The following is an 8685-nucleotide window of genomic DNA, read 5'->3' as shown; positions in this document are numbered from 1 at the left end:
GGGCGGGGGAGCGAGGGGAGGGAGGGAGGGAAGGAAGGAAGGGAGCGGGGGGAGCCCCGGGGCGGGCGGCGGAGGGGCCGCGGCGGGGCGGCGGCGGCTGCCGGGCCCGAGGAAGCGCCCGTCACCCTCCGCGGGGGGCGGGGCCAGGGGCGGCGCAGGAACAACAACAACAACATCCGGCCCGCGGGGCCCCGCCCGCCGCTGCCAAAGGGGCGGGCAGTGGAGGGTGGGCGGTGCGGGGGTAGGGGGTTGTTCTGCTCTGTGGCTCGGGGTGGGCGGTGTCACTGCCCTGTTTTTGGTCCCTTTTTGGAGGTTTCATGGATGTTTTTAGCTGAGGGGTGGCTAGTGGGGTTTTCGGCTCGGTTGAGGGAAGACCCAACGGTGTGGGTCTGCTCCTTGCGCCAGCCCTCTGGTAGCCTCCCAGTCCTCCCCTCACAGAGGGGAGCAGTCCCTGTCGGGGATATTGCAGCACCAAAACAGGGAATCTGGAGGATCGCTCCCTTTCAGGCTCCCTTCCCACACCAGGGAGCTCTGAAAATGAACAGGGCTCTCATTCTCCCTTCAATTCTGGTGTTTCTCATAACCAAAACTTAGAGTTTAGTTGGGAAATGCCTGCCAGCAAGCATCAGGTAGGCTTGTTGGCTATTCTAGTAACAGGAAGGCAGTGCTGGCATGAGATTTAGCAGTAGCAAGGTGACATTTTAAAAGGTAGAGGAAATCTTTATCACTGGACGGTGAGCTGGTAGATCATGGTGGATCATGGAGGTGTTTAATGTGTAGATATGGCAGTTATGGTGACATGGAAGACTTTTCAGGAGACAGTTTGGGTCTGAACCTGCTTTTCATGAGTAGGACAAGAACTCTACCTCCCTCCTTTCCTCATTTCTTTGCTCTGTATATCCTAATCACAACAGTCCCGTCCTCGCATTACTTCACTGCTTAGATCATTTTTCCTCTGAAACACACTTTTTTTTTTTTTTTTTTCCTGTACTGTTATTGCAGCCTATGCACCAATCAGCTTGATTTCAGAAAGACTACATTGCCACAACCTCCATTACTCATAAAGATGTTTGTGGTGTATTTCTCAGGAATAAACTCTATACAAATATGTAATAGCGCCTACTGACTATGTAAAACCAGGGTAGAAGCAGTATATTTGTGAGATGTTCTGTGACACTGTCTTTAAAGGAAAAAAAATAATATCTATCACCGTCACACTGGAAAGCTAAGTATTTCTGTGTCATGACCTACTTGTAATAGGTTTCATTTCCCAAATAGTGAAATTCTGCAGAATAACACAAAATTCCCCTGAGTAATAGTTTACTTTCATAATAGTATGCTTATGAATTATTTTTTTAATGTAATTACTCTTCTTGCATATATCTTGCACATTGAAGTTAGAGTTTGTGGTTCTGATGACTCATTGCTTCTGCCTAACAGTCCTGAAATTGAGAATATGGACCAAATTTAATACTGGCAAAAGATGGTGGAAACCCAGTGAAGGTATGCCTCCTTATGCAAGCCCACTACAAATGAATTTGATAACTTTATTTTTTTTTTTTCCAAATGACTGTTTCACAGTAGCAACCAGATAATTGGAGTTAATGCTGCACAGCATCATGCTGTAAATCTTGGAGATGACTTTGAAGGGGTGGATTTACCTACATCAATCCATGTAGCAGAGCTGCACATGTCAGCTATCCTGTTTCAGGTCTGTGATCCCTGTGTTGCATGGAGTGACAAGCTTGGTTAGCTCATTTGGTCGGTTTGAGCTAAGACAAGGAAAAAATAAGTCCCAGGATTCTTCATCATCATATTAGGTATACATTACTCGCCTAACAAATATCTGTTCAATGGTTTCCAGCTGTTCCATTTATATAGAGAGGAAGAGCTATGACAAATATTAAACTTCTAGTTTGAGATACCCACGATGTTTCAGCACTCTGTCCATTCTGTAGCAACCGATGTACTCAAAGCACCGTGACTGATGGTAGTAGTGAGCACAAGCTACTTTGGTATCTCTGACTTCTGGGACAGCCATTAGCACCGAAGTACACACAGCTAGCAACCACCTATGAAATATTCAGTTTAAGTAACATTTTCATCATCTCGCATGGGCACAGTTATCAGCTTGTTTTTCAGGCAAAAATGACCTGCCTTAGTCATGAGATTGTTGTGTCTTTGTGTCTCCTTTGCCAAACACCCTCACCAGCCATCTCCTGGACTACTCATGGACACAGTAGGTAAACTCCCTGTTTTGTGCAGTGGGTGTCCTACCACACACTGCCAAAGGTCTTGCCTTGGGCCTCTTCTCTCTTTCACGAGTATCACATAAGTAGTCACCCCTTCTCCACTGCTGTCGCCTGGACCCTCAGCAGCCACTCACTCCTGAGTCAGCCGTGTGCTCTGAGCCACCACAGAACATGCCTGATTGTAAAATACTGATTGTCTTTTTAAGCCACTTATTCTCTTTATATCTACCTACAAGATAGTAGGCTTAAAATCCAGTTTGAAGAGTACTTTGCTGCTGTTCCAAGCAGGAGTGCCTTCCCAGTGAATTTGTTTTCTGCATCTGCAAGTTCAGTGAGATAGAAGTAGTGCCACACACAACTCTCTTTGACCAAGGTACGTTTTCCCAAAGTGCTGCTCTGTAAGGGCTGTATACCGTACTCTAAGGGAACTCTAAATCATTGTCATGTTTCTTTTTATGCAGCTCTTTATTCCAATTCTCTCCTTTCTCTTTTGCCACCTGATATATTTCTTTTCTTTACTGTCTTTTCCTCTCCTGTCTGTATTTTTTTCCAACTTCCCCCTTTGTCATTGCTTCTTCCCACTATTGCCCTCTAACATCCCACTTGTCACTTGTTCCCATATTCTTTGGCCTGTTTCCTCCTGTCTTTTCCTTTGTTAATTAGTGTGTTGCTGGGCTTCAGAAGCCCAACAGGGCTCAACAGGGCATCAAAGAACAAGCAGTAGGTGCAGGAGTAACCTGGTTCTTTGAACTCCTACCACCAGACAGCAAAGCAAAGCTGGCAGGAACATCTTGTCTTTTTCATTCACTGGTTAATTGAGAGAAGAGGGGTAGTAAGAAGAAAAACAAGAGTGGGTGGGAGCAAGCAAGGGATGAGAGCAAGTAGGGGAGGATAGGATGTAAAGAAGCCAGAGATGGGAAGATAGAAATAGTAGACTACTACTTATTTGATGCCACAGGGAGAGTTGGGAAAAGCTACGGGACTGTAGCAAACTTCCATGGATACTCCCATCAGGGTGTGCTTTGCTTTTTCTCCACCTAGAACTCCTCTCACATCAGTCCTTCCCTTGCCACAAGGCCTCTCAACTCTAGATTGGCTTCTCTGTCCTGCTTAAATGTCCCGTTGCTCTCCACAAGGCTATCTAAAGTGCTACCTATAATTTAAACATTTCTGCTTGTGGTATCAGTCATCCCAGCCTCTAGAGTTTCAGCAAAACAAAAGTAAGAATGAGGTGTCAGTTATGGTAGAAATGTGGAAAGGTGAACTTGGGGAGGGGTGAGTCGACACAATTAACGCAGAATGTATGGTTAGCCGGGAGAGTGCACCAGTTCCTCTGAACTGATCATTTTGCAAAATCTCTGTGAAACTACAGGTAAACAAGGGAGGGTTTCCTGTGTGAAAAGCAAAGGGAAAAGGCTTGACACCAAACCTTGCTAATAAGAAACAGTTTTGTTACTGACTTTATGATACAGAATTGAGTGAGCTCTTAGCAAGAGATGGTGAATAGCTCCACTTCAGTTTTTGTTTTTATTAGTCTTTTTTCCCCCTGTTAAGCAATTTATTTTGTTTTCCTTTGGGGCCGACTTCCTATATTGCATTTATGTGAAGCTAGTGAGGAGAGTTAAAAAATATATTTCTATAGAAAATAGGATTTCTGAAAGAGGCTTTTTATAAGCTATAAATAAATTATAGAAAGTGTAGATCTCATGTAAAGAGAAAAGCAGATATTTCCGATACTTCCTTCCCAAAATTTCCTGGATGTATTTAAAAAAAAAAAAAAAAAAAAAAAAAAAAAAAAGACCCTGTAGTTTCTAGCCTGCTCAAGTTGGGGATGGGTATAGTTGAATTTCTGCTCTTTCAAAGAACACAAGACAAGATATTACTGAAGGCACTCTCCCAATCCAAGAAGAATTTGGAATATGCTAGACTTAAACACCTACTTGTGTTCCACATAAACTGCAGGCAAGATAAACTCTTGGATGATTTTAGATATGACTCTTTTTTTTCTTTGTCTTCAGTAGGACTCGCTGACATAGGAAATGTGTTTGGTGACCTGTTTCATCCCTTCCTATAAATAAGAGAATCGAATAAAGCACAATTCTTGCTGCTTTTTTTTCTATAATCTCTACAGTTAAGCAGAAATACACAAGAAGTCTCCATTTGTCATTTTGTGAGGTGAATGTAACATTGAAATTGATGGGGGTTTTCCATGCTGAAAGTACAGAAGTATGACGTCCACCAAAAATAAAAGTAAAACAAAACCATATAAACATTCAGTCAGAACAACAGGCCCAAGGTTTTTAAGATGGTCGTAGAATGGCAGAAGTACAATATTTAAATTTTCTTCAGAAGATCACTTTTAAGAAAAATATCTGTTGGAAGTGCTAAAAAAAAAAAAAAAAAAAGTATTGTGGCTGAATTCTCTGCTCTGTTAGAGACATAGACGTTGTTAGTTGGGTAGAACTGTAGTTGACTTCTTTCCTTAAAAAAAAAAATAAAAATAAAAATAAAAATAAAAATAAATAAAAATGAGGCTATTCCAACTGCTGTTGATGTGAACAATCATACCCCTTTGAACATCAGCAGGGATTTAAATGGGATTTAAATTCTATATCTTTATTTTTCCTTGTTTCATTTTTTTTTTACCTCCTTTAATGCCTCACCTGATAGTTTGTATTTATTTCAAGGTATTTTATTTCTCATGGGAAAAATGACTGAATGACTAAGGTGTTTACTCACCATCTCAAAGAAATAGTGACTGAGATGAATATTGATGACTTTAACTACTGCAAATGAATTGCAAATCTTCACTGTAACATGAAGTAGCTTTCATATGAAGCAAGTGTTAAGAACCAAATTTACTAATAAGTGAAATATAAATTAAGATAAAATGTTTTCATGTAACATATTTGAAAGAATTAGACAATGCTTCTGTCTATTTTTGCTTAAGAATATAGAGTGCCAAAGTTTTTATCCTGCTTAAAGGCAAATACCCTCTGCTATGCCACCCACATCTACCCAATCAGTCGGAAAACTAGAACTATGTATTCCTTTAGGATTGAGAACATAATTCTTTGCCTGTCAGATTATTCTGACAAATTACATTATAATTACTTCCTCATTAATTACTGTGACAAATGTTGATCTAAAGAAAATAAGAAAGGATGGCTTTCATGTAAAATCATCAAAACATGAACAACTAAGGTTTCTCCCAAAATTTCTCCAATCTTCATTAATGTTTGGGTATGCTAACATGCTCATATCTACTGCATATAAGCAAAGAGGTATTTCTAACATATCTCTTTCAGATAGAACAACTTTGTTTCTTTCTCATCATCTTTACATTACTTCTTTCCCACTTCTAATGAAATATTTTTCTTTCTGATAGCATGAGTCTTGACCAATAATTGATCTAACACCATGAAAAAAATAGATGCTCTTGTTCTGGGAATTGTTTAAAGTATGCCAAAAGTACTTACAGAGGAATACATTATGTTCCTAGAGTATGAGGTCCTCAAGGGAGGTAAAGAAGAATTAACAGTTCCAACCTCTGTGGTAAAGCATGAAAGATTTGAACAATTTGCAGCCTAAAAAAAAAAAAAAAAAAAAAAAAAAAAAAAAAAAAAAAGTATTTTCCTTTCAAAGCAAGAGAGATATTGGAAAAGGAATTGCCTTTCTTCCAGATCTGGTTCCTTCTTTGACTCCAGCTCAGTTTTGGCTGCTGGCAGTCTTGCCTGGACCATCAGGCCTGAGTAGCAGAGTAAAAATCTATGCGTTATCCCATCACCATACAAAGGATAGAGTTTCTTGGCACATGTGTGAACAAGTACATGTATAAGAGAAAAATATTGCTCATGTAATTTGAAGGTACTTGGTGACCAGATTTGTAAATCTTGTTGCAGCTTGGTCAGACTCTGGAGTAGAGTTGTTTTCTCTCCTTGAAGAGATGAGACTAAAAATTCTAGCCTGCAGCAGAGAATCAACTGGTAAATTTGGGTAACTGATCTGTTTGTACAGCACAGACAGCTTATATCAGAATCTCCTTGAGAGCAGGAGAACAAGCTGTACAAATTCTTTCCCACTGGACAGGAAAGATAGGAGATGCTGGATCTAACCCCAGTCCTGCAATGATCTTACTCTGTGCCCTTGGACAAAACTGTCTGAATTTGTACACCTTTCTTGTAGCAGGTGAGTTTTTGGCACAGCTCTCATTGACAGGCAAGCTCCTAGGGTTTTCCCTACTGGGCTATACTTTAACGTACAGGCGTTGTTTCTATGTGTGCATCTAGGAAGTGTGATCGTGGCTTTTATTTTTATTTCTTTGGTACCCTTGAAAGACCTTTTGTAGCTCTGGAGAATGAGCTGACCTCTTTTGTTCCCCTTGCCTGAAAAAGGTCATATTTTGTTTAACTAACCTTTGAAAACACCAGGCCAAATTCTACTCCCCCTGCACCATTCAGAATAGCTGCAGAGTAACTCAGTCTTACAGCTCAGTATTTAACTGAGAGTAGTATTTTACCCAAACCTTTCCACCTTCTGATGTGTTACAAGTCTATGTTTCAGTACTCTTGAGGATGCAGATAGTCTTACTTCTTACACACCACAGCATTAGCTGTATTCTAGCTGTACAGGTGTTTTAATGGGAATATTAGTTCTTTCGCTAAGCTGCAGCTAGCAGAGAGGACCTGGACTGCTGGAGATGTCTGAGCTGCTCTTCAAGCATCAGACTCCTTTTTGGCTGATGTTTTCTTCACCTGGTCAATCTATAATGGTCATTAGACTTTCTTAGCAATTTAAAATCATGATTTATACCTTCCTAGTCACATATTCTGGTGGTATAGGTTACAGTAATTCTTCCTCCTTCAGAAGATTGACACTGTATTTTTTTCCATTTCAGTCTCTTTCCTTTCCACTAGAGTAGTGCTCTGAACCTTATAAAATAGTTGTCAGGACTTCTGTCTTTCTTTTTCCATTAGATTTTGGTATAGCCTCAATGCTACAGCAGAATAAACAAGCTTTGAAATAATATACTTACAAAAAAAAAAAAAAAAAAAAAAAAAAGGTTTACTTTGTTCTTACTTTATTACTATGATTTTTCAAAGAGAAACCTTGAAACACAAGCTCAGACAATACGTTCATTATAAATACGAAAGGGCAAGCTATGCAAAACTTTTCAATATTGTTTTTAAAAAGTCTGAATTTTGTTTCCATTTCAGCTCTGTAATATTAAAAAACTATTAAAAATATTTTCTTCCTAGCTGAGTGATACATTGAGTGACTTTAGCCTGTACTTCACTGACACTCTTCTTCCTAAAATACATGGTTTTGTTACTTTTTCTAAAAGGTAGGTTACAAATGCATATCAAAAGGATGAAACTGTAAAAGAGTTGCTGCCAGCCACATACATTAGAGATTTGTTTTCACATATCATCTGCTTAGGCAAAGCTAAGTCTGTTTTGTGAAAAGGGGGCTGAAGAAATGAGATGGTATGCTTTTTCTTGTACAGGTTTAAAGTTCATACCAAAATTCAGACTGGTCATTAATTTGACAACTGAAAAAAAAAAAAAAGTATCCTTTTAGCACACGTGGTTCTGCCTTCCATTATCTTAACAACAAATGTTAAAAGGAGAAAAAAAGAAAGAAAAAGAAAAAAAAAAAAAACTATGTCATTGGTTTATATTGGATGAGGGGCAGTACCCAGAACAATGAACACAGATGGTACAGGCAGGGAAGATGCAACAAGGTACTGCTTCCACCCATGCTCTAGCTGCTCAGTAGACCTTAGATCCCAGCAATACCAATCCAGCAACATTTTTTAGAAAATAATCAACAGCTCACTCAAATAATCAACAGTTTACTCAATTTTAAGTCAGTACTGACCATGTCAAAATAGCTATTAAGCATTCTTTATGTATGTCATCACTCCAGAATAAGTCCCATAATTTCAACCACTGTTGTATAACCCTGTCAGAAATGTATCAAGTTTTCTCTTAAACTTTCATGTTCCCACTAGTAATTCCCACAAAGAGTTTCAGAACTTCACTTCTCTTATAGACTTTAATAATAATAATAATAATAATAATAATAATAATAATAATAATAATAATAATAATAATAATAATAATAATTTCCAGGGTAAATTTATGCATGACCAGGGTTTATCTATTTGATCTTGAGGTGATACTCTTCTTCAGGTGGAACAGTTCTTCTCTCTCATGGATATATATCTCTGCTACAATCAACAGGCATGCCTCCTGTCAGCCTTTATTTTCTTGGAGTAAATAACCCAGTGTTTTCTTAGAGCAAATAAGCCAGTCTCTTTGAGTCATATCTTCTCCTAAGGGTCCATGTTCCTCTCAAACTCCTAACACTGCTCTCTAGACCTGCTCTGATTTAGTATTTTTGGAACATGGAGATCCAAAGCTGTACACTA

This window comes from Aythya fuligula, chromosome 4, assembly GCF_009819795.1.
Source record: "Aythya fuligula isolate bAytFul2 chromosome 4, bAytFul2.pri, whole genome shotgun sequence".
Taxonomy (NCBI): Eukaryota; Metazoa; Chordata; class Aves; order Anseriformes; family Anatidae; genus Aythya; species Aythya fuligula.
This window is presented reverse-complemented; position numbering follows the sequence as displayed.